Source organism: Apodemus sylvaticus, chromosome 5, assembly GCF_947179515.1.
Source record: "Apodemus sylvaticus chromosome 5, mApoSyl1.1, whole genome shotgun sequence".
Classification (NCBI taxonomy): domain Eukaryota; kingdom Metazoa; phylum Chordata; class Mammalia; order Rodentia; family Muridae; genus Apodemus; species Apodemus sylvaticus.
Window position 1 is genome coordinate 161,060,122 of NC_067476.1, and position 27,144 is coordinate 161,087,265.

At 40.7% G+C, this 27,144-nt stretch overlaps 1 protein-coding gene and 1 pseudogene across 1 annotated transcript in view; one reads left to right on the forward strand and one right to left on the reverse strand.

The window, feature by feature from the left end:
* The window catches only part of LOC127686350 (zinc finger protein 431-like), a 73,828-nt pseudogene extending 47,059 nt beyond the window's left edge, over positions 1-26,769 (forward strand).
* The window catches only part of LOC127686354 (zinc finger protein 239-like), a 234,054-nt gene that overhangs the window by 128,877 nt on the left and 78,033 nt on the right, over positions 1-27,144 (reverse strand). The gene's annotated exons all lie outside the window — the stretch shown is intronic.

Sequence of the window (27,144 nt, forward strand, 5' to 3'; positions counted from 1 at the left end):
AATGGTTGCATTATACTCAGTTGTTTGAATACTTGGTCCCTAGATGGGGGAACAATTCAGGAAGGATTAGGAGGTGTGGCCCTGTTAGTGGAGGTGTGTCCCGGGAGACAGGCAGACTTTGAGGTTTTCAAAACCCAAACCATTCTGAGTGGTTTTTTTGTTTTTTTGTTTTTTCTAACTTATCCTTCGTCTCTACCTTGATCCAGGATCAAGATGTAATCTCTTACCTACTGATGCAACGGCCATGTAACCTGCTGATTGCCACACAACCTGACACTATGATCCTTTGTTTTTGTTTTGTTTTGTTTGAAAACAAACATCCCAGATATCAACTTTTAGCAATGAAGACTCAGGAGGCTGATGAAGTGGTGAAAGCCTTCTAGATCAGAGAGGCAGAGAAAGAACCCAGCTGAACTTCCTCCTCAACTGACTTCCCAGAGTGAAAGGGCCTTTTCTCCTTCTCCAAGCTGTCTTAAATACCCTTCAAATAATTGCCCTCCTCAAGAGATAGCACATACTGGCACGGATGGGAAGCAAGTGGTACACTTCTCTATTGCAGGTGGGATTGTAAATTTGTACAACTACCCTGGAAATCAACGTGGTGGTTTCTCAGAAAACTGAGAATAATTGTACCTAATGATGCAGCTCGTGACATTTTATTTTTAATGCTTTATGTTAAACAAATACCACTAATTGTGTGCTGAAATTTGTTCAAATAGTTGTGTTAAAAATGACTTCTTGCCCAAAAGTCTTCCTAATACAAACAAAATGATCAATGTTTTTTGCTCAAAATGAAATCATATAGCAGATGAATTTGCATGATTGTCAAAAATATTTGTGTTGCTTCCTTCTCACATGAAAATTCATGAAGATGCAGTAACTACTTGTTCAACTTGCCACAATGCATGTACAGTTGCACTATATATATCAAATTGGCTATTATAATGCTTGTTTTAGAAAACAACAAATACATACATTCAACATTGACTGGAGCAAGGCAGAAATAACTCCCAGTCATTTAAGAATTCTGAATTGAGATCATATTTTTGAACTAGAATGATGCTGCGACCTGCATGTTTGACAAGGCAAAAGTGAGTCTCTCAGTGGTTGGTGACATGATGTGTTCTGGAAAGGTTGCTCCAAATGAACTGGGAGAAGTACTCAACAAGTGCTGGAGATCCCAGGGAACACAATGCAGACTTGTGAATGGGGTTCACAAAAAAGGCGGATGGCAGACTATATAGAATTGTTAGAGAAACCTGACAAGAGACTTTGTGTCACTTAGAAATTTGTCATCCTGGTTGGTTGAAATAGCTCTTTCATTTTTCCAGGAAAACACCCCCTTAATCTTGCCATAATCTAAATGGGCTATAATTTTACCATCTGAATATAATTTGATCTTGAAAACATAAAGAGAAAGTGCCCTCCTCTTTTTCTGCATAACATTGTGCCCACCATAGAAGGGAACAAGTACAGATGCTACCTTGGTTGTAAAATAATACTACGCTTAGACTTTCTTTCTAAAAGAGAAGAGAATTTATTCAGTTTTCAAAAATATAGAGCATAATCCACTCACATGATCTTTCCATCTGCAAGTGAGTCAAGTCAAAAGACAAGTAAGGGAACATTGGTGACATTGGAAGTTGTCTGTTCTTAAGTTCTGTATAATTTATAAGTAGATGATAGTCCCCATGGTCATTCTATTTTAGTGTTCACTCTGGAGAGACTAACATTTTCATGGGGTCCAGTCTGAAGCCTATAAGAAGGAATTCCCCAATTTGATATAACATACCTAGTCATGCTTCTACTACAATATTTTAAATGTTTCTATTCATAACTTCCTTTGTTCTATTATTGTAAAAAATCACATATGACATTTTTATTAAAAAAGATGGTGATGTTTAGTGATCTAGTCTTTTTTTACTGAGTCATAATCACTGATATTTGCTTCCAGAATTACTTTTTTTTGTTTGAAATTGAATTATTCTGTTTGGTTAGGAAGCATTCATGAACACCAAAAGACCAACAATTAGCTGTCCATGAAGACTGGGATCTCTTTATTACCAGCTCAGACATGGACTCTTCTCCAATCCAACCCTGACGTAACTGGACTGGAACCCAAGACAGAGTAGCCCCATATGAACCCTAAACAGGACAAGTACTTATGGGAAAATAGAAGCAAGTTGAGGGGTGGGCGAGGGTGGGAGGTGTCCAGTCTCACAAACATCTAATACAATGACATTAGCCAAAAGGTAGGTGCTCTGAAGCAAGACCAAATAAAATTACAAATGATCTGAAAGTATATCAGAAACAACCAGACTAATTTTAATTAACTGTTGCTAGGAAGTAATTAGGGAATAACACTGGCCAAAAACAAGCTGTGATGTCCTTTCTGGCACGTGGGTGCAGCTTGTGATCTGCTGCAGGTCTAGTTCTCAGGAGTTTTTTTTTTTTTTTTTTTTTTTTTCCTTTAAGATAGAGGCCAGTCCCAAGATTGAGGAGGTTTAGCTTCTCAATCCTCCAGAGTTCATGTGTTTCATGGATCATGAATCCTGTTTTGCAAATGTGTGCAACTTATAAGGAATGGAAACTCCTTTGAAAAATGGATTGCTGTCAAGTACTCAAGGTCTATAGCCATTGAATGCTTCTATTTGATGTCTGATTCTTGACGTCACACCCAATTATCAAGCTAGATTCCCAACACTGTCCACAAAGTTGCCTATCATAATGGAGTATTTCTTCTGAATATATATTCTGCTACAGTACACCTTTCATTCTTTATATCACATGTTGCAAATCACTGTTAAAAGACAATCAACAAGCAATCTTTTCATGTTACCTTGTAGGACAGAGTGTCAGATGCAGCATGGACTTGGTGGGGACAAAATGACATGGTTCCTGCCCCTGGGACAGGACCAGTGGATGTGGGCCTTCAAGGGTGTCAATGGCTACCATGAGCATAGTTTTATTGTAAAATAATGTACATATATTACTTTCCTCCTTTAAGGAATGATCTCCCTGTTAACATTAATGACTCCATGATGATCAGAGAAAGCACAAGTAGAAGAAGCAAAGGTGTGGTTAATGTCTCAACAAAATTGTAAATGCCAGGAAAGTGGATAATATTTGAAATATAAATAAATAAAATATTCAATGAAAAGAAAGAAAAGAAAAGGGAGATACAACAAAAGAAACTGGAAATTTAAAAAAAAAAGTCATAATATTCTATTACAAAAGCCTATACTAAACACAACTGGAAATTCTAGACAAAAAGGATGATTGTCTAGATGGATGTCATGTACAAAAGTGAAATCAAGAGCAGGCAAACTAAATAGGCCCATGTCATGTGAAGAAATAAAAGAACTCATTTTAAAAAAACCTCCCAACAGGACAAACAAACAAAACCAGGACTAGATGGCCTAAGTCCAGAATTCTTCCAGACCTTCAAAGTAGAGCTAATACCAACAATCCTCAAACTTTTCAATAAAATAGAAACAGAAGGAACACTACCTATGAAGCCCCAATTACTCTGATATCTAAACCACACACTGACCTCACAAAGAAAGTGAATGTTTTACCAATTTCACTTATAAATATTTATTTGAAACTACTCAAGATAATTCTCACATATGGAATCCAAGAAGACGTTAAAACAATTATTCACCATGATCAAGTAGGCTTCATTCCAGGGATACAAGGTTGGTTTGATATTTGAAAATCTATTAATATAATCCAGTATATAATCAACTCAAAAAAATTCACATGATCATCTCATTAGGTGCTGAAAATGCATTTGGCAAAATACAGCATCCCTTATTGATAATGGTATTAGAGAAATCATTGATTCAGTGCACATATGTAGACATAGTAAAAGCAATCAATATGCAGCAAATCAACATATGATATCAAATCAATTGGAGGGATACTTGAAGCAATCCCACTAAAATCAGGGACAAGAAAAGGATGTCCACTCTCCCTGGATCTGTTCAATATAGTACTTGAAGTTTTAGGCATAGCAATAAGAAAACAAAAGGAGATCAAGGGGATGCAAATTCACAAAGAAGTCAAGGTATTACTATTTTCAGATAATATAGTAGTGTACACAAGCGATTCCAACAATTCTTCCAGAGAACTTCTACAGCTGGTAAACAACTTCAACAGAGTGGCGAGACATAAAATTGACTCAAACAAATCAGCAACCTTTTGTTATAAATATGATAAACAGTCTGATAAAGAAAATAGGAAAACAGCACTCTTCAAAAAGTCACAAATAATATAAAATACCTTGAGTAATTCTAACAAATTGAACGAGTGAAATATCCGTATGACAAGAACTTCAAGTCCCTCAAGAAAGAAATCGAAGAATACCACAGAAAATGGAGAGGTCCTTCATGCTCATGGGCCGGTAGGATTAACCCAGTAAAAGTGGCCACCCTACCACAAGCAGTCTACCAGGTCAGTGCAATCCCCACCAAAATTCCAACACAATTCTTCAAAGACATGGGAATAGCAATTCTCAATTTCTTATGGAAATATCAAAAAATGCCATAATAGCAAAAGCAATTCTTTTTTTTTAAAGCTTTATTTATTCATTTTATGTATGTGAGTACACTGTTGCTCTTTTCAGACCCACTGGAAGAAGGCTTCAGATCCCATTACAGATGGTTGTGAGCCACCTTCTCAAAACCTCTGGATGAGCAGACAAGGCTTTTTCTAGCCACTGAGCTATCTATTCAGCCATTCAAAGACAATTCTTGACAAGAAAAGAAATTCTAGGAGATATAATTTCTGGGGGCTAAGTGGGTGTTGCCTAAAATCTGCAGGACACAATCCACAGAAGTCAAGCCGGTTAACAAGCCAAAGGGTCCAAGTGAGGAGGCTTCAATCTTACTTCAGACGGAGAAGAAAGTAGAGGGCAGAGATAGTGAGGGACCTGGGTTGGTGGGGGCAGAAGGGCAGGGGAAAAGGAATCATGATCAAGTATTGGGGTTGGGAGACCAGGAGTGAAACTCCATGGGCCAGTAGAAGAATCAAAATATACAACTTCTGGAGCTTGGGGTGGGGTGATCCTCTAGAATATACCAGACACCTGGAGAAGAGAGACTAACAGAACTCAAATGGAGGGACCATAGCTGAAATGAACAACAATGAGGAGAGGTAAACTGTAGAATCCATCTCCAGAATAAAGACAGGGCTTCAAGTGGAGGGACAGTTTTGCCATCCCACAGTCAAAAACTCTGACCCTGAATTGTTCCTGTTTAAAAGAAGTGCAGGGGCTGGGCGGAGGTGACGCACGCTTTTAAACCCAGCACTTGGGAGGCAGAGGCAGGCGGATTTCTGAGTTCAAGGCCAGCCTGGTCTACAGAGTGAGTTCCAGGACAGCCAGGGCTATACAGAGAAACCCTGTCTCAAACAACAACAACAAAAAACCCAAAAAACAAAAAAAGTAAAGAACTGCAGGGACAAAAGTAGAGAAGAGACAAAGGGAAAGGAGTTCCAGCAATCATCCCCAACTGGGATTCAGCACAAGGGAAGGCTCCCAGGCCTGACACTATTACTGATGCTATGACTTACTTACAGATGAGAGCCCAGCATGAATGCCCTTCCTGAGGCCCAGCAGTCAGCTGACTGAGACAGAGCATATGCTTCCACTCAACCAATGGTCATGGAGTTGAATTAGGGAAAGGCAAGAAGAAGTTGAGAAGGTGAGTGACCGCTTAGGAAGTCTCAACAAAACTGGACACTTGAGATCTCTCAGAAAGTGAGCCAGTGTAATAAAAGATAATAATAATAATAACAACAACAACAACAAAAGAGATTTGTCATCCTGGTTATTAGAAATACCTCTTTTAAATTGGCAGGGAAACACCTCCTTAGCATTGCCACAGATAGTTGTGAGCCACTTTCACAACTATCTTTAAAATGGCTATAATCCTACCCACTAAATATAACTTGATATTGATGACTGAATCTCAGGCAAATGGATTGAACTAGAAATATCATCATGAGTGAGATAACCAAGTCACAAAAGAACACATATAATAGGTACTCACTGATAAGTGCATATTAGGCAAAAAGCTCAGAATGACCACTATAGAAGTGACAGAGGATATGAAACTCAAGAAGAAGACCAAAGTGTGGATGCTTTAGTCCTACTTAGAAGGGGGAACAAAATAAACACAGGAGGTAGAGGGAGGAAGGGACCCAGGAGGGAGAGAAGAGGGGAGGGAAAAGGGGGACAGGACCAGGTGTTGGAAGAGATGGAGTAGAAGTACAGAGAGTCAGGGAATTGAAAGGGGGTGTGTAGCAGTGTGGGTGTGGAGCTGGGGGTATCCACTAGAAAATTCCATATGCCAGGAAAGCAAGAGGCTCCCAGGACTTAACTGGGATCATATTAGCTGAAATACACAGCAAAGGAGATAGAGAACCTGCAAAGTCCATATCCAGATGTTAAGCATGGTCATCGATTGAGGAATGGAGCCACCCACCCTTCTCAAAAAAATTAACCCAGAATTGCTCTTATCAAAAGAATGCAGAGACAAGGAGTGGAGCAGAGACTGAAGGAAAGGCGATTCAGAGACTGTCCCACGTAGGGATTCATCCCACCTGCAGAACCAAACCCAGACCCTATGGCTGATTCCTAGAAGTGCTTGTTGACAGGAGTCCAGTATAGGTGTCCCCTGACCAATACAGATGCAGATGCTTGCAGCCAACTATCAAAGTGAGCATGGGAACCCAAATGGAGGAGTTAGGGGATGGACTTCAGAAGATGAAAGAGTTTGAAACCCCAGAGAAAGAACAGCAATATCAACCAGACACCCCAGAGCTCCCAGAGAGTAAACAACCAATCAGAGTACACATGGGGCAGCCCAGGGCTCCAGCTGCATATGTAGCAGAGGATGGCCTTGTTTGGCTTCACTTGGAGTGGAGACTTTTGGTTCTGTGGGAGCTCAAAGCCCCAGCTTAGAGGAAAGATAGGGCAGGGAGGCAGGAGTGGATAGGTGGGAGGGGAACAACCTCATAGAAGGAGGGGGGAGTGGGGGTGAAAGGGGGGTTTCAGAAGGGAAATCGGGAAAGGAGAGAACATTTCAAAGGTAAATAAATAACATAACCAATAAATAAGTAAATGGAATAAATAAATGGAAAAATAAAGAGAAAGTACTCTCGGAAGCCCTTTTGGAAGCAGTGTGTCACATGGGTGCATTTTCAGGCTTTCCCATCCTCTAACCATGCCCACCTTGCAAGCCTCCTCTTGTCTGAGGTTCAGTATAAGAGCTCTCAGCTCTACCTGATGCCCTGTGTTTGTGCTGCCAGTCCTGACGCTAATGCTTTGGAATTCTATGCCCAAGTTGATGCCTGAAATTATAATTTGCTTTGTCCATGGTGTGTTTTATGATACCAATAGAAAGGTAAATATACAGAAGTGTTCCTTGGAAGATCAGAGCACAGAAAATCACCCCTTCCAATTATAGAAACCAGGAAGGAATATTGATCAAATTATCTCTAGAGCAGTTATGATCTGCCCCATGTCTTTGAAATTGGGAGTGATCCCAAGATTGACAATTATAGACATTTCTGAAGAAGCAACCCCTTTAAGAACCCCTTCTCCTTTACTCTTTTTTTTCTTTAAACTTTATTAGATATTTTCCTTATTTACATTTCAAATGTTATCCCCTTTCCTCTTTTACCCTCAAAAAGCTCCCGATCCCATCCCCCCTTCTTCTGCTTCTAGGAGGGTGTCCCCTACCCACCCGCCTACATTCCTGTCTCCATGACCTGGAATTCCTGTACCCTGGGGCATTATACTACTCTTTATTACAGATTCCATAAATGTTGTAAATTATACTTTATTCAGTGAATCAAGTTCAGTTGGCATTCTAAATGAGACCCTGTCTCAAAAACAACAACAACAAAGATAAACAATCACAATTAAATTTGTTAAGGGCCAGTTAAGGACTATTTTTAATTCCTGTTCTTAATTAATCCTACATATAAAATTTGATTAAATTCTATATTTTTAACTATGGTGTTTTGCTGTACCAAGTTAAAGGACAACTTGTCATTTTGACTTGTGTTTCCTCTATACTGTTGAAATTTATGTAGTGTATATTGCTTCCACTGTTCATGCCATGTTTTTAGAAATGCAGATTTTAATTAAATTACTAACTTCAAAGCCATTCCAGCTTTGTAATAATCACTATGTATCTTTGCCTTGAGTTTGACCACAAAAAGTTTCTCTGTTTTTACTCAGGGCTGATTATCTCTCCTAATTCAGAGGAGACTGCAAGATTGGCCTGGAAATAAAATAATTTTTTACCTCACATCATTTAGGTCATTGCTCCGTGGTTCTTAACAGTGCAACCACATCTACCATTTAAAAAAAGATCTATTTGAGATTGGTTATATTATGGAAGTGACTATGCAGACCAGGGTGACCTCAAATTCATGGCTATGGATTTGTCTCCAAACTTCTGGGACTGATAGCACTGCACTCATGCTTGGCAATATTACTTTTGAACATGATTGTAAGGCACTGGGTTTAAACAACTGAAGTGACTTTAAGAGTTAATGTGTTGACCCGATTCTCCAGTGCTCTCTATGTTGTTAATTTTGTTTTTCTTTTCTTCTCTGTCTCCCTCCCACTCTCCCTCCCCTTCTCTCCTTCTCTTTCTCCCCCCATCCCTCCCTCCTCTCTTTCTCTCTCCCTCATAAAACGAAATTTAGCTGTCATTTGTATGGTTGCTTTGCCTCTGTATTTTTGTTTCCTGCAGATGCCTGATGGCCACAAAGGCCAGGGAATCCAGGAAAGCCACCGTGTCTGTTATGTATTTCCTATTCTGTTCTGAGGCTTGTCTCATAACCATCGGGTTTAACATACCTGTAGGTTACCTGTACCTAGCCTGAAGCCACAAAACAAAATCTTGTTTCCTAAAATCTTTCTTTATTGTTAATATTCTGGGCACCCGTCCACTTGTGGAATATATCGGAAACTCCAATATAAGCTGATTGATGGGGTATGCATGCTACCCAGCTTGATTCTATGAGGAAGAAGGAGAAGGGCCTCCGGAGTGCAGGGGGTTAAGTTCAGGCAAGCTCGGAATTTGCAAAGCAGTAAACACAGCGACACTGTGCACGATGGGAAGCAGCACGCAGCTGGGCTGCAGGAATTCATAGTTCCCGCCCACCTTCCCCACCCCCCACCCAGGTGCTTGGTAGGAGGAGGGACAGGTAGGCGGTTGGAGGAGAGGCACTGAAATGCAAATCTCTAGATTTGGAAAAGGATTGTCCCAGGTTGGAACCACTAAGCTCACTATGCGTCCCTTTAGCACACTCGAACCCTAATGGTGGTGCTCATGTCACTCAAATACTCATTAGCCAACCAGAACCTACCGACGGACCTGTCAGTCAGAAGAGGAGGCTGTTCTTCTGGGTACCAAGCCCGCAACTTCCTCCCTGTAATTCAGAATTAATGTAATGTGAATTTCTGTGTGATGCTTTTAGTGCCTCTGCTGGGTGATGTGAAGGGAGCTCGGCAAGCTCAGAACTCCAGACATGGTAAGTGCAAGGTCATCTCCCACAGAGGGAGGAGCAAGCATCTGAGTAAGAAATGCATGTGTGCTGGCTCTTCCCAGAGGCTGGGTGGTAAGAAGCAGGCAGGCAGATGCAGCGACCGGTGAGGTCCTTGTGGACCTAGTCTCTCCTTGGACCTGGCTGTGGCCTCTGAATAACTTTATTATTGGGGCTGCATCTGCACAAAGCATTTGAGGAAGGGCTTGTGTGGAGAAATATCCTTGGCAGGATGACAAACCTGAGAGCCCTGGTTTCTCTTTTACCTTCTCTAAGTTCTACCCTTAGCAGTTAACATGTAGGTGTAAGATCCATTTGGAGTTGATTTTGTGGAGGCTGTAAAAGACATTTCATGAGTTGGGTAGCACTGCAATATTAAGCTGTGATGTACAAGAGTAGAGTTGATGGTGTTAAGGATTTACCAATGCTTAGGAAATATTAAGTGACACTAAGTAGAATGTCCCTGAGGTAGGACTGCCTGTAAACCGCCTGACAGGCATGTAGTATGCTAAGCAGTCCTGTTTGAGGTTAGTATAGTAGTGTGCATGCTTGTTTACCGGGATTGTCAGACATGTGCCTCCAAACCATAACAAGGGACAAGTCTGGTTCAGAGTCAGCCAAAAGGGCTGCCCCCAGCACACAATGCATTTTTCTTGCTTTTGCATTAAGCTCAGGCTCCAAATTGGTAACTTGGGTGGGGGCGGAGGGGGGTGTAGGCGGGACGCAGGTTCCCACTAGCTAATGCTCTTCAGAGTCTTAGGCCTGGCCACATATCAAGGAGCAGGCCCCTAACAAGGAACTCAATGTGGCATTATAGGGTCACAAGCAACATTATCGCCTGGTGTGCCATAAAGATTCAGGTTTTCTTCCTGGGAAAAGCATGGTTTTGCCCCAAGGGCAGGACAACACACAGTAACAGCTCTGTGAAAGGAAAAGTACTGTTGTGTTGAGGGTTGGTCCACTCAAATAAGGCTTGATGCTACTATGTGGAGAATTGCATCTCATTCCTAAATTCCAGACCCTTAACAGCTGGAGCCTTAGGCATTAGGAGCTTTGCCTAAGGCCCTGGTGTACTGAACAGAAAATAGAGCTCTTTCTCTTCAGCCATGGTTCAGGTTGGGAGAGGTTGCAATGGTCTGTGGCCAGGGCATTTGAGGAGGAAAACATTCAGATCCTGAGATTCCAACTCCTTCCACTAGATGGTGATATGGTTATCAGTGCCAGATCCACAGTGGTCTTGGTCAGTAATGGATTTATTAGACACTGGATATGAACCTTGTGCAGCACTGTTTTATTAGACTTCTAAGTTTGTCCCAGGGTATGATAGTTTCTGCTGACTTCATACAAGTCTCCATTTCTTTACACTTCTCCCCTGTAGGTAGTATACAAGATGATATTCTTATGAAGCTTACTTGGGTTAAGACATAGCTTGTGTAAGGTGTCTCTTCCAGGGTTGTTGTACATTCTACCTTCTACTTTTGCTGTCTTTCTCATCTTCTGGGACCTCCAACTCACGAACCCATCACTGAAGAATTTCCTGCTATTTCAGGGCTCTGCTGCACTGAATAAATGATTCTGGAGATCTTTGCTGGGTAAATCTCCTAGCTGTATGAAGCAGTACTTCAATATCCAGTCCATATTGAAATTGTTCAAAATAACCTGGGGCCTGAACCAGAAAGAAACTTGTGGATAACTACATATGTGGAATCCAAAATCTGTCTTGACTCACTCCACCTTAAGCATTGGCCAGAGCTGAATACGTGCTGTCATTAAGAGATTTTTCCTAATTAAGGTTTCAATTTTATATTTTGTGATTTATTTTGCTGATGATATGTTAATTCTAAGAGAGCTGCATCTTCTTCCCTTCATAGAGAAGTTTCTAAGACAAGCTATGTTGACTCAAGTAGCCTTGATCCTAGTCTGTTGCTCCCCAGGGCAGTGACCTTGCATTCCTCTTGATGAAAATTTCTAAATCCTTGAGTTAAAAGAATGTAGCACAACAGTGTTTTATAATTGCTCATTTGAGTCATATCATAAACTGTCCATTTCTTCCAACCTCAGATGTGAACAGGACGAATGGTTTACTGTGTTCTCTGTCAAGGCAATCAGGGCAGGAAATAGCTGAATCGCAGACCAAAGTTTAAGGGAGTTTCCTGTGAGTGTCACCATTCTAGTGAAGGATCTGAATCAGGCAGGATGAATACTTTTGTAATTTCACTGCATGTATTAAATAATGCATGTGGTTATATAAACGAAGGTACTGGCTAGTTTTGTGTGTCAACTTGACACAGGCTGGAGTTATCACAGAGAAAGGAGCTTCAGGTGGGGAAGTGCCTCCATGAGATCCAGTTGTGGGGCATTTTCTCAATTAGTGATCAAGGGGGGAGGGCCCCTTGTGGGTGGTACTACCTTTAGGCTGGTGCTCTTGCGTTCTATAAGAGAGCAACCTGAGCAAGCCAGGGGAAGCAAGCCAGTAAGAAACATCCCTCTATGGCCTCTGTATCAGCTCCTGCTTCTTGACCTGCTTGAGTTCCAGTCCTGACTTCCTTTAGTGATGAACTGCAACATGGAAGTGTAAGCTCAATAAACCCTGTCCTCCCAAACTTGCTTCTTGGTCATGATGTTTGTGCAGGAATAGAAACCCTGACTAAGACAAATTGGTACCAACATAGTGGGGTATTCCTGTGACAACCTGACCATGTTTTGGGGAGGACTGTGAAAGGACTTTGGAACTTTGAGCTAGAAAAGCCATTAGAATATTAAGAGCTCTGTGGAAAGTTCTGTAGGAGCTTGGAAGACAATGTTAAGAACAGTGCAAAAGATGGAGGCCTGGCTTAGGAAATTTCAGAGGGAAGATTAAAGATTCTTACAGTGGCCATGTTTTGATTGTGAAGATTCTGTGGTTTTGGTTAGCTGGGGCTAAAGAATCAGCTATGAGTAACAAGATACCAGAACCACTAAAGCAAACCTTTGTGTTACTGGGACTATTGATGCTGGTTAGCTGGAGCTAAGAAATTAGTGGTGATTAAGAAGAGACCAGCATCACTTAGATGAAATCTTCTTGGAAGTGTTTTCTGAGAGCACAGAGAGTGTGTTCCAGAGATAGCCAGAGTTGTATTTTGTGCTGTGGCTGGACTTGGTACTGTGTAAGAGTCACCCAGATGGTACTGGTTTTGAAGGCATGAAGGGGTCATGAAAAGCAGCTGAGGATCTTGGCACAGTGAGAGGCCACGGAAGGCCATTGGTGAAGGTGCAGCCTCAGTTGCAATTGATGGCCCAGGACTTGAAGGGGTCATGCATAGGAGCAGAGGCTTGTCACCCTGAGGAGAGCCTATGAGAGGCTATTGGTGAAGCCTAATTACAGTGGAAGATAACAGTTTTGGAGATGCCAGTACCATGCGATGACCACCAAAGACAGCAGCAGCAGTGAAGCACAGGCAGCTGGAGCCTAGAAGACAAGCTATGTGCTACAAAGGGCAGAGCTGGAGAAGTGACACAAGCCCTTGGAGGAGCCCAGATGATCATGAGTTGGATCCCAGACATTGAACCATTGGAGTTTGAGTTTTGCTTTTGGTTGTGACTGTGCCCTGATATGTTTCCCTCTTGAAGGAAGAAAGTATTTTAGTGGAGCCCACAGTTAAGGGACTTTGAATTTTTAAAATACTTTGAATTTTAAAGATATTGGACATTTTAAGGTGATTGAACTTTTAATATGTAAAGACTGTGGGACTTTTAAAGTAATTTAGATCTTGGGGATGAATAAGAAAGTAAGGGTTGAGGCTTAATAGTGATGTGTTTGTGTGACAAGTTGACAAGGGGTCAATTGTACTGGCTGGTTTTGTGTGTCAACTTGACACAGGCTGGAGTTATCACAGAGAAAGGAGCTTCAGTTGGGGAAGTGCCTCCATGAGATCCAGCTGTGGGGCATTTTCTCAATTAGTGATCAAGTGGGGAGGGCCCCTTGTGGGTGGTACTACCTTTGGGCTGGTGCTCTTGGGTTCTATAAGAGAGCAGGCTGAGCAAGCCAGGGGAAGCAAGCCAGTAAGGAACATCCCTCCATGGCCTCTGCATCAGCTCCTGCTTCTTGACCTGCTTGAGTTCCACTCCTGACTTCCTTTAGTGATGAACTGCAACGTGGAAGTGTAAGCTCAATAAACCCTTTCCTTCCAACTTGCTTCTTGCTCATGATGTTTGTGCAGGAATAGAAACCCTGACTAAGACGATGAGATTGGTGGATGTTTAATTTGGGCAGGTTAGCTTGAGCCAGTGGTTAATGAATTCCCATTTTAGGACCTGTATTATCTAGATATGTGCAATCCTTGTTGACATACTTAAATGAACTCAGAAACATAAAACATGTGCCACTAGCTCTAGCTGTGTGTGTCAGGTTATCGATCTCAGTAGTTAACACAGCGCATAGCGGCAAGGTCAAATAAAATCTTATTAATGTCATTCCTGTTACCAGGAAGAGCCTGATCTTTCTCAAATAAGTCCAATGATGTATTTCTTTGCATTATATTTATCTTTTTAAAAAGTCAATTTTTGGTATTCCTTTGTAAATTTCATTTTGTTTTTCTATAGGAGCTCTGATCTCTTACTTATTTCTATTCTCCAATGTTTCCCAGAAATTAAGAAATTCATTTGTATTCCTGAAGAGAAATCAAATCTGTCTGTTAGAGAAACAGCTCGTGTAGGTCAGGCTTTTTTTATGCCATGCAGTGAAGACTTGCTTTGAAAACCTAATCCTGCCTCTGCTGCCCAGTGCTTGGAAAACAGACCCAAAACTCCTTTCAAGCTGGGTTCTGACTCATCAGTGAGATGAGAACACCAGTGAATGAATGCTGTCTAACCTCCCTGGATTAGAGGCGAGGGGATTCCAAATAAAGAGGGACCTGTGTAAGAACTGAGTTCTCTGACCAACTTTGAAGCTGGTGTCCTTGCAGCACAGAAAAGGAGGAGGAAGAAGAAGGCGAGGTTTTTCTGCTCTGGCAGTGGTTGGCATTCAGCATGAGCAGTCAGGTAATCAGTTTTAGACAGTCAGTCAAATGACATATTGGCCATCATGTGGCATTTCCCAGGTTAGGGCAATGACTAATGAGACCTCAGTCCCTACCTGTTACCGCACATGGCTGGCCTAACTCACCGTCTACCCCAGGAGCACGGCTGCCAATCTCCCGGCTGCCATTCCTTCTGTAGTCCAACCGTTTGGTGGCTGGTCTTTGTCATCTATCGTTACTCATTCTGCTCTCTTGGTCTGGCTCTTGCTTCCCCCTCCTTCCTCTCCCCACCAGGTCCAAGGTCATTTGTGTGTAATAAACTTTCTGCTCCACCATACCTAGGAAGAGTGATGTCCTTTACGTTTTATTTCTTCTTTCTTTTCCATTCCCCTTTCCTGGATTTAAAATTCATAGCCACTTTTTCTTTTCTTCTTTTTTGTTTTTAATAATATTTAACATATTTGAGTACATTATAGCTATCTTCAGACACACCAGAAGAGGGCATCAGATCCTATTACAGATGGTTGTGAGTCACCATGTGATTGCTGGTTATTGAACTCAAGACCTCTGGTAAAGCATCCAGTTCCCTGGGCCATCTCTCTAGCCCCAGTTTTCTTTTTAATTGTTATTACTGTTTGCATTTGAGTGCATTTTGGCTGCAGAACTTCCCAAGTACGAAGCAGAATGACATTGTATGTATAATTGAATATGCAAAGGAAGGACCCTGTGCTTTAACAAGGAAAATAAGTGGTCTGGGAAACTAGAACATTCCTTTAAATGCAAAATTCCCAGGCTAGGGCTATGTCTGCATGCAGGGTGGAACAGCAGAGCTTGGAAAGCTTCAACTGTCTGAGTCATTTGCTCTGTGGTCCCAGAGTATAGGAGCTGCTCCTTACTTTCCCGAGGCCCAACTGAGTTTTCCAAGCTAATGAGAGACTCTGGGCAGGACTATCAACCAGGATCAGGAAAGTAGCTTGAAGGTTCTTTGCAGGATTCTCCTCAGATGCATGTGTTACAAGCTTTGGAGGTATATTCCACCCCAAGTTTTCTTCCTTTTTTGGCAAAAGGATATTTTTGTTTCTTTTTATTGTTGTTGTTGTTGTTGTTGTTATATCTCTTTTTTTACATTCCAGAGCTTATCCTCCTTGTGGTCCATCGTTTGACAGATTCTCTTCCAATCCTTCCTTCCCAGTCTCCTAAAAGAATGTCCACCACCTTCCCCCTAAAGCAAACCTCCCCACTCCATGGGACCTCAAATTTCATGAGGGTTAGGTGCATCTTCTTGTACTGAATCCAGAAGAAGTCACAGAACAAATAAAGGGTAAGCAAGTTGAAGGGCCTAAGTGAGGATGCCTCAATCACACTTGGGAGGGAGAAGGTAGCAATCATGGGGTGGGTGGGTCAGAGGGAAGAAGAGACCTGGATGGGAGAGGATAACGGGAGGGGAAAGGGGGTACAGGATCAGGTACTGGGGGTGGGGGGCTCAGGAATAAAGCCCTGAAGGCCAGCAGAAAGAATGGAAACAGGCCACTTTGGGAGGTAAGAGGCAAGGTGACCCTGCAGAATGTACCAGAGACCTGGAAGGTGAGACATGCTCAGGACTCAAAAGGAGGGGTCTTAATATGAAAAGTCCAACCATGGGGAGAGGGAACTTGTACAGTCTGCCTCTAGTAGAAAGGGATGGGGTTGCCAGAATTGAACCTGTTTAAAAGAAAAGCAGAAACAAAAATGGAGGCGACTGAGAGAAAGGAGGTCCAGTGATGGGAGTAAATTGGGATCCAGCTCAAGGGGGGCTCCCAGGCCTGACACTGTTACTGATGCTATGGTGTACTTACAGACAGGAGCGAAACATGACTGCCTTCCAAGACGCCCAACAAGCAGCTGAAAGAATCAGATGCAGATACTTAGACCCAACCAGTGGACAGAAGCCGAGGAACCCTGTAAGTGAATTAGGAAAAGACTAGAAGAAGCTGAGGAGGAGGGTGACCTTATAGGAAAACCAGCAATGTCAACTAACCTGGACCCCTGAGATTTCTCAGACCCTGAGTTACCAACCAGGCAGCATACACTAGGATATATGAGGTCTCTGACACATATACACCACCTTAAGTTTTCTATTCCTGATAATATTCTTGTCCAAGGCATTCTAGGTCCCCTGAGGGTTTAACTTCTGTTATACAGATCCCTGCAGTTATCCCAGATGAAAGCAAACCATGGTGAAACAGGAGACTGGAAACCTAAGGCAGATTGACTTTGTGAACCTGGATCATACTGGGAGAATCTAATAACTGGGGAATCTTTGCCAGCATATTTAGAACACAGTACAACTTGGGAAAAGGTTTACAGGCAATAATAATTCCAATCAGTTTACTTCTAGAGATACAATAAAGCATAACTTATGACTTCATAGAAACTGTTTTTACAAAGCCTGAGTGACCAAGATGGTGGTTTCTGTAGCTGAAAGACTTAGAATTTAATGTGGTCTCTGACCAATAGCATAGAGGTCAGATAACCACAAACTACATGTGGCATCTCCCCTAAGAATGGGTAAGAGTCTAGTGAAAAAGGAGTGTAGTATAATCATTCTGAGAATTTGGGTTAGTTAGGTCTACCTCTGTAGCAAAAGATAGGTGTGGCTTGCCTCCATAGATGGCAAAGAGGTTGCCAGGTCATTAATAAGATCCACTCCCAGCCTTTCACAGTGAAAGCAGGTATTTTATCTCCATCATTGGGAAGAGGATCCTGTATGTTTGACATTCCTGGTTTCCCTAGTAATGTGAGTTTGCAAGGACCTCTGTGCCCCCAACAACCTGCTGCTCATTAGAGTAGAACTCTACTGCAAGTGGGACTGTTAGCCTCAGGAAATCCTGAACTACCTCTGTGGTTATTAAATGCAGTCACTGCAGTGTTGTCAGTCCTGAAACCATGTGCACCCAATCAACAGACACAGACTCAGCATGCACTATTTATATATTTGAACATACTTATTCACTCATACTTAAGTATGGAGAAATTGACTAGAAAGATTTTGGGACATGATGGAGCTAGGAGAAAAGGGTACTAGTGATGTAATACATTTCAATTAAAAAGTATAAAAATAAAATTTAAATTAAAAGACTCAGTAGAGGGATGGCTAAGGGTTAAGAGCAATTGATGTTGTTGCAAAGGATTCAGGTTCCATTCCTGGAAACTTCTTTTGCTCTAATTCAAGTCTCAGGCATCTCCTGTGGTTGTGTGGCCTCAGTGAGGGCAGACACATGCAAATCCATGAGCACACACATACACACATACACACACACACACACACACACACACACACACACGTGTATGTATGTATATACGTGTATATATGAACATGATATATATATATATATGATCATGAATTATTTTTAACATAAATGTAAACAGTGGATTATCCAGGCAAAGGTTTTTCTTTATTTGGTTTGTCCCCAATTCCTGAACCTGCCTAACCATGATTTATTTAAAGTGTACCTCAATAGCTGAGCAATTAACTTGTCTGTCCTCACCTTCTATGCTAATCCGCCTCCCTCCAACACCCATCCTGTGATACTTGCATATTATTATTGATGTGGCTCCTCAGACATCCTTTTCATAGCTCAAATTCTTAGTCCAAACAGCACGTGTTTCTCCTCCTCTCTTCCCTCTGGATAGCAGAAGTTCCACCCTGTTCTCTGATTCTGCCCAGCCATTGGCTGATCAGCATTTATTCACAAGGTAGAGAGTAAATTTTAAGAACAGTTTACACAAACTTGAAACAGGAGATTCTTTGTATAAGCATTACAGCACCGTGTCCTGATTCAAATAAGATATGTGAGAAATCAGCATTTGAATCATCTAACTTCAAATTTTATTAAGCATAGAATATATTATGCCTATATATCTGTCTCTGTCCTTCTGTCTCTCTCTCTCTCCCTGTATGTGTGTGTGTGTGTGTGTGTGTATAAGTGTTTATACTGTGATGTCATAGCTCTGAGACAAACAGCAGTTCCTAGAAGAACAGTGTCGACCGTACTGACAAGTTTACTTTTCCTAGAGATTTTCTGAATTTGTGTTCTCTGTCCTTTGTATCTATGAAAATTGTGGCATGTTCCACTTATTTGTTACATCACAGGTCATGATTAACAACCAGGACTGGTCCATGAGCAGTCTGCTTTCACAGTGTCATTTACTTGATTTTCAGTTAAGACCTTGTAGTACAAGATGAACCTTCCAGAGGCATTTCTGTCCACAATTGTTATAATTTCCATGTATATTTAGATAACTTTGAGCTAAGAATGCCCTTATATATCTCTGCTTTAATATCTGAACATGTTCAGAAGACTACTGAATTTAGGATGCAAAGCCGTAGGCAAACCTATGTATGAATATATACAAATTTAAGAAGTAAAATGTCAATGCTTTGCCTTTTTGAAGAAAGACATTGCCACAGGGAAAAAAAAATTTTGCCAGCTGTTTTGCCTTGTCAGTGGTGCTAGCTATTCTTGGTAGTCAAATTGGTCACATCTGGAATTAACTAAAATTCAAAGAGTTGGGTACTGGGAGGGATTTTTTATTAATTATAGTTTCGGGCCTGGGAAAAGTGTTTTTAATCCGGGTCTGATATTTAGTTGTCAAGGCATTAGGAAATGGTTGCTTCGAATTCTGAGATCTGAAATTTTTCTGCCCCGTGGGGATATGGTCATGAGTCCCAAGTCTGACCACTGTGGGCTGGTCAGTAAACTTTTTGATACTTGGTCTTTCCTTGTGCAGCACTGTTTTATTAGACTTCTCCTAAGTTTGTCCCAGTGTATGATAGTTTCTGATGACTTCATACAAGTCTCCATTTCTTTCCACTTTCCACTTATCCCCTGTGGTAGTATACAAGATGCTTAAGTCTTGTAGTATAGAAGACTCTTCAGAAGCTTACTTGGCATAAGGCATAGCTTATACAAGATCTCCCCAGCACAGCTGTTGTACATTCTACCTTCTACTCTTGCTATCTTTCCCATCTTCTGAGACCTCCAACTCAGAACCCATCACTGAAAAATGACCTGTTACTTCAGGGCTCTGATGCACTTCATAAATAATTCTGGGAAGTTTTGCTGTGTAAATCTCCTAGATTTCTAAGTAAAATTTACAGTACATATTTAAATAATTTGAAACTATGTGAACCCTGATTCAGAATGAATCTTATGGATGACAGCTTATGTAGAATCCAAAATCTGTTGTTGCTGTTTTTTGGGGGGTGGGGGGCTGGCTCCTTTTTCAGCATTAGCCAGAGATGAATCTATGCTGTCATTAAAGAGATTTTTCTTAATTAATGTTTTAATTGTATGTGGCGTGATTTCTTTCATAGATGATGTATGGATTCTGGGAAAGCTGCATCTTCATCCCTTTATAGAGATATTTCTAAGTCTAGCAATATTGTTTCAGCCTTGATCCCAGTCTGTCGCTCCTCATGTCAATGACCTTGCTTTCCTCCTGATGAAAATTCCTAAATTCTTCAATTAAAGGAATGCATCCCAACAGGGTTTTATAATTGCTGTTTTCAGTCACATACTGAACTGTCCTTGTCTTCCACCTTCAGATGAGCAGAGGAGGAATGGTTTACTATGTTCACTGTCAGGTGAACATATCTAGATCACAGACCAAAGTTTAAGGGAGCCAGCTGCAGGTTTCACCCTTCTGGAGAAGGACCTGAATCAGTCAGGGTGAATAATTTTTTAATTTTAATGTTAAATTTGTGCAGGTTAGCTTGAGCCAGTGGATAATGAATTCCCATTTTAGGATCCGTATTATATAAATATGTGCATTCCTTGTTGGCATATTTCAGTCAGCTTAGAAATTCAAAGCACAAACCATTGGCTGTAGCTGTGTGGGTCATGTTATAGCTCTCAGTAGTTAATACTGCACATAGGTGCAAGAGCAAACAATATCTTATTAATGCCATTCCACTTACCAAGGGGGTTTGCTCTTTTTGAAAGTCAGTGCACTACAAAAACTCATTTTTTGGTATTACTTTTTAAATGTCCTTTTCTTCATTCTCTGACCTCGTACTTGTTTCTATTCTCCAATATTTCCCAGAACTTAAGAATTTCATTCTTTTTCTAAGGAGATTTCATATCTATCTGTTTAGAGCAACCTCTCCTGTAGCTCAGGCTTTCTCATACCATGTAGTGAAGACTTTCTTTGAGCACCTGAACCTGCCTCTGCTGCCCAGTGCTTGGAGGACAGTCCTGCAACTCATTTGAAGCTGAGTTCTGGCTGGTCAGTGAGAAGAAAAAGATCAGTGAATGAGTGTTTGTTAACCTCCCTGGATTGGGAGTAAGGGGATTACAAATAAAGAGGGAACCATACAAGAATTGAGTTCACTGACCAAACATGAAGCTGGTATAATTGCTACACAGAAAAGGAGGAAGAAGAAGGATGTTGAGGCAATGAGGAATATAAATGAGGAACTGAACTTTTATCTAGAAACCAAAATACTCTGTTTTTTAGTAGTTCAAACAAAAGAAGTTCTAGACCAAACTGGTGTGGCTGTGCCTAACAGCAATGTTATGATTCCTCTTTGAAAGTGCACCATCTTAGAGAAGAGATGTGAGTACTACTTGGTGTGCCCTAGTACATATGTTTAGTCCTTAAAAACTATAGGACCAAAAAGTGTATTTTAACTTTTAAAAATAGTGTTTGATGGTGTAATTACATCATTTCTTCCCACTCCTTATCCCCAGTGTTAAGTCTGAAACCCTGAGACAAATGGCTGAGTGGGCTATTTAACAAATCAAAGAAAACCTGGCTGTTTGGTTCTCCCAGCAGATCTCAGTCCCTTCCTGTTACAGCACATTGCTGACCTACCTCACCCTCTAGCCCAGAAGTAGGGCTGCCAATCTCCGAGATGCCATTCCTTATGTAATCCAACCATTTGGTAAATGGTCTTTTTCATCTATGATTAAACATTCTGAACTCTTGGTCTGGCCCTTGCTACCCCCTCTTTCCTCTCTCCACAAGGTCCAAGGTCATGTCTACTGTAGACTATCACTTATATCCCTGTCTCTGGCTTTGTTCTCTGTTTTGTATATAACCAACTTCCTACTCCACCTTACCTAGGAGCAGTGATGTCCTTTACTTTTTATTTCTTCATTTTATTTCCATTGTTCTCTCATTAATTGCGCCTTACTTTCAATTTCATATCCCCTTTTTCTTTTTCATTGTCGTTACTGTATGAATTTGTTTGCACTTTGGCTGTAGGACCTCTCCAGTATGAAGCAGAGATGGCTGCAGTGGACTTAGCATGTATAATTGAATGTGGAAAGAAAAGACATTGTATCTAAAAAAGGAAAGTAAGTGCTCTGGGAGACTGGAAACTTTTGTTGAATGAAAATTTCCCAGACTAGGGCTCTGTGTGCACCCATGGTGGAATTGCAGAGCTTGGAAAGCTTCAGCTGTCTGAGTCATTTGCTCTGTGATCCTCCAGTACAGGAGCTGCTATTGTCCTGAGTCCCAGCTGTGTTTGCTCTGTGATCCTCCAGTACAGGAGCTGCTATTGTCCTGAGTCCCAGCTGTGTTTTCCAAGCTAACAAGGGACTCTAGCCAAGCCATTCTATCAGAAACTCTAGTAGAAGGTAGCATGTAGATTGTTTACAGGATTCTCTTCAGATCCATCTGTTGCAATCTGTGAAGAAGATGAAAAGCCATGCCATGATGATTGAGTCTCCATCACCAGACCAGAAAGAGCAAGTCTGCAGAGCTATCAGAGTCTAATCTGCTGGTACCTAGGAGTATGGCTCAGACTGATTCTGTTGGTCCATGTGGTGGTCATAGCAGAGTCCTTAGGCCTTTGATCCTTCCTTACTGTGGATTTACAGTGGTTGTGGAGCCTCAGTAGCCCTGCAAATGGCAGGAGTTTAAATGTCACTGTCCAGTGCATATATACATGCATTGCTTTTGGTGTGCATTAGGACATTTGAAAAGTGATGGTTTGATTTCTAGAATTTCTGAACCTTCTACATTCAGTTTTGTGAGACTAATTTGTAAAGAGTTTAGAAGTTAGCAGAAAAGAGGTGACAACGATCATCCTTCAGAAATATTTGGTTAGAATCCTTTTATCTTTCAGTTACCTAGAGGTCAAAATGGCATGATTCACACTAATTCAATTCTTGGTTACAAAATGAGCTTTGGAGATGCAGAAGTTTCTCAGGTGCATTTGGTGCTGTGTGGGTGGATATTACAGTTTCCACATCTTGTAAGAAAATGCATTTGGCATGAAGCAGACAATAAATTATTATTCAACATTGTTTTGTGTGTGGGCTCCAGTTGGGCTGATTTTGCTGAAATCACTAACAGTCATGAAGAGCTACAGAGCCATAGCCCACTTTTCTTATCACCTACATACGCAGAGCTCTAGAACATGGGTCCTCTCTGTAACACAGAGCAGTCGTTTCTGGAGGGCAAAAATTATAAGAGTATAGGAGTCACATTGAGGTATTTTCATTGGAGTCATGAAAACGTTTTTTTTTTTTTTCTTTGAATACGCACACAAGCACCGGTAACATTGGTCAAGTTCACATTTTTCCTGGTGTAGTTCCCTTAGTTATTTTGAAGAAAACTTGAAAACTGGTCACATGGAAATGTGCAGAGGAAGCTTTCCCTGATATTGTGTTGCAGTGCTCCAGTAAACTATGAGAATTGTATCTAGGGTAACAGATAGTGAGCTGGGTCTTTAGACAGACTGCTTAGTCTTCGGGAGGACTGGCTGTGGTTGAGAAATGGGGTGTCTGCCCATAGTTGGGTGCTGAGGAACAAACATGGGGCAGGAAGGGAAGGGGAGATGTAAATGCTCTTTTGTATCTCAGGGCCATGGACGGGTGAGAGGAAGCTGCAGTCCTGAGGGCACCCTTGAGTACTGGGGTCTCAGGGAACAGAAATGGGGAAGGTCTACAGCATTCTATGTTGTTCCATACCCAACAGCTTAAGACTAAGACATCAGGTTCCCAGAGATCATTTATTTTCTCCTACATTTACTTTAGTGTTTGTTTTTGCTCAACTGTGAAAGTCAGCTTGCATATTGGATAAGCACTACAATGTGGGTGGGGAGGACAGTCAGCAAGTGTTCATTTTGAAGCACACATTTACATGTTGTCAGTTTCATGCTTTCTTATGTACACATGTATCGATCTTTTAGGATGTAGTGACCTATGATGACGTGCACGTGAACTTCACTGAGGAAGAGTGGGCTTTGCTGGATCCTTCTCAGAGGAGTCTCTACAAAAGTGTGATGCTAGAGACCTATAGGAATCTCACAGCTATAGGTAATACAGTGTTTTCTTTATTTACTTTGTAAAATGTAGACATAACTGTTTCTTTGTTATTGTTATTTGTTTTTGTAATTTCTGTTGAGAATGAGGTAGAGTGAGGTTGAGAATGTAGAGTGAGGTGAATAAATCAGTCCTGGTTCTAAAGTTCATTCAATCTAGCAATTTAAATGTTGTGTAATTTCCAATAATGTAACATACTTTCTCTGTTACCCTGTTTTAGGGTACATTTGGGAAGAACATACTATTGAAGACCATCTTCACACTTCTAGAAGTCATGGAAGGTAATTTTCATGTGCAAGCTAATAAGAAAATGCCTATGAAGAAATTTTAATATGTACTACACGTTTTAAACAAAACCAATAGGGTTAAATGTGTACTCCTTTCTGCTGTGGATGATTATGAATCTCACAAAACCATGTATATGTATAGCAGGTATCCAAGTTTTGTTTGCAAGGCATTCCTTTAAGTTCAAAGACACAGAAACAATGGCTTACCAGATATGTCACTACTATATAATCAAGCCCACTAGAGCCATGCTATAGGACTGCCACTCTATTTAGTCTCATAGCACTTAGCTATTGTAAAAGGGAAACACTTTGATTAGGTGATAAATGTATGTCCAAAAACTTGTAATAAGCAAATAATCCATAGTAAATCTATGGTTGATTATATACTTGTAATAACAGTGCTAAATTTAGTGAGATGGACAGATTATGAGACTCAAGAATGGTTTGTGGAGAAACCTTAATCCCTGTGCCACATCTTTATGAGAAAAAACGTAAAACTGGGTGAATGTAATGTAGAACCCTTTCAGGTGTTACTTTTCTTTTAATATGGATTTCATAGGTTACAAAGGCTACAAGCCATGTAAGCATAGAGACACTGAAAGGAGCAACATAACTTTCTCTTTTCCAGAACTATTAAAAGACATGCAGTACATCCAACTTTGTGTAGACATTTTAACCAGTCTAAAAGTTTATAAATAATTAGTTTCCCAACATTATTGGGGACATTTAGCAAGTCAAACTGCTTAAAATATTTACAAGAATTAGGGAAGTAGAAATTTTTCTGTTTGCATTGGGTCATGTTCCAAAAGTAGTATTCATCATGATTGCAAAATTTATGAATGCAATCAGTGTGCAAAAGCTCTGCATTCTTCCTGTTTCTTTTTTTCAAATATGTGAATAACCTCTTATAGAAAAAGTATGCTATAATTGTGAGCCAGGTGATCAATTCTCATCTCATTCCATGTATCTTCAAAGACTTAAAACAATCTGTAATGAAGGAGAACACCTTTGAATGTAAAGAAAGTAGTATTATGTTAACATCAGGTTGTTCTTTACAGTTAAACCAAAATGTTAGTGAATTAATATAGATAAAAAGAGATGACTATAATCACTGTGAGAAAGCTTTCACATTTGCCAATTATATTTGCAGGCATGAAAGAAGTTCTACTGGAGAGGAACCATCTGAGTTTATTCAATGTGATAAAACCTCTGCATATGAGTGTCATACTCAAAGGCATAAAAGAACACATAATGGAGAGAAACCCTATGAATGTAACCTATGCGGTAAAGCATTTGGAAGAAGCAGTGTTCTCAAATATCATAAACAAACCCATGTACAAGGGAAACCCTTTGAATGTAACCAATGTGGTAAAGCCTTTAGAGGAAGGAGTGGTCTTGACTATCATAAAAGAACACATACAGGAGAGAAAACCTATGAAGGTAACCAATGTGGTAAATCCTTTGTAGGAAGGAGTAACCTCCAAAGACATAAAAGAAAACATATAGCAAAGAAAGCCTATGAATGTAACCAATGTGGTAAAGCCTTTGTTGGAAGTACTGGTCTCCAATGTCATAAAAGAACACATACAGGAGAAAAACCCTATGAATGTAACTATTGTGGTAAAGCCTTTGCACAAAACATTGTTCTTAAATGTCATGAAAGAATACATACAGGAGAGAAACCCTATGAATGCAACCAATGTGGTAAAGCCTTTGCAGTAAGGAGTCATCTTCAACGTCACAAAAGAACACATACAGGAGAGAAACCCTATGAATGTAACCAGTGTGGTAAAGCTTTTGTAAGAAAGAGTGTCCTCCAATGTCATGAAAGAATACATACAGGAGAGAAACCCTATGAATGTAACCAATGTGCTAAAGCCTTTGCAGTAAGGAGTCGTCTCCTACGTCACAAAAGAACACATACAGGAGAGAAACCCTATGAATGTAATCAATGTGGTAAAGCCTTCTCAGGAAGGAGTCCCCTCTGCAGGCATAAAAGAATACATACAGGAGAGAAACCCTACGAATGCAACCAATGTGGTAAAGCCTTTGCAGGAAAGAGTGACATTCAAAGACATGAACGAACACATACAGGAGAGAAACCCTATGAATGTAACCAATGTGATAAAGCCTTTGCAGGAAGGAGTGAGCTCCAAACACATAAAAGAACACACACAGGGGAGAAACCCTATGAATGTAAGCAATGTGGTAAAGCCTTTGCAGGACACTGTGGTCTCGAATATCATGAACGAACACATACAGGAGAGAAACCTTATGAATGTAATCAATGTGGTAAGGTCTTTGCAGGACTCAATGGTCTCGAATATCATAAACGAACACATAGAGGCGAGAAACCCTATGAATGTAACCAATGTGGTAAAGCCTTTGCAGGAAGGAGTAACCTCCAAAGGCATAAACGAACACATACAGGGGAGAAACCCTATGAATGTAACCAATGTGGTAAAGCCTTTGCAGGATTCAGTGGTCTCGAATATCATAAACGAGCACATAGAGGAAAGAAACCCTATGAATGTAAACATTTGTAAAGCCTTTGCAGGAAGCAGTGTTCTCAGCTATCATAAATGAACACATACAGGAAAGAAACTCCATGAAGGCAACCAATGTGGTAAAGCCTTTGCAGGAAGCAGTGATCTTCAAATACATAAATGAACACATACAAGAGAGAAATCTTTTGAATGTAAGCAATGTGGATTTGATTTTTTAAACAGCAGTGGTCACCAAAATCATAAAAGAGCACATATAGGAGAGAAATTTTTGAATGTTAGTAATGGTATTTTAAATGTCTTTCACAAAGCAGTGGCCTCCAACTATATAAAGTAACAGGGAGGACAGAAGCCCTATGAATAACATTAATGTTCTGAAATACTTCTATATCACAATCATTTTCAAATACATAAAATAATGTACTGGAGAGAAATCTTCTGAATGTCACTAATATGGTAAAGCCTTTTTACAAAA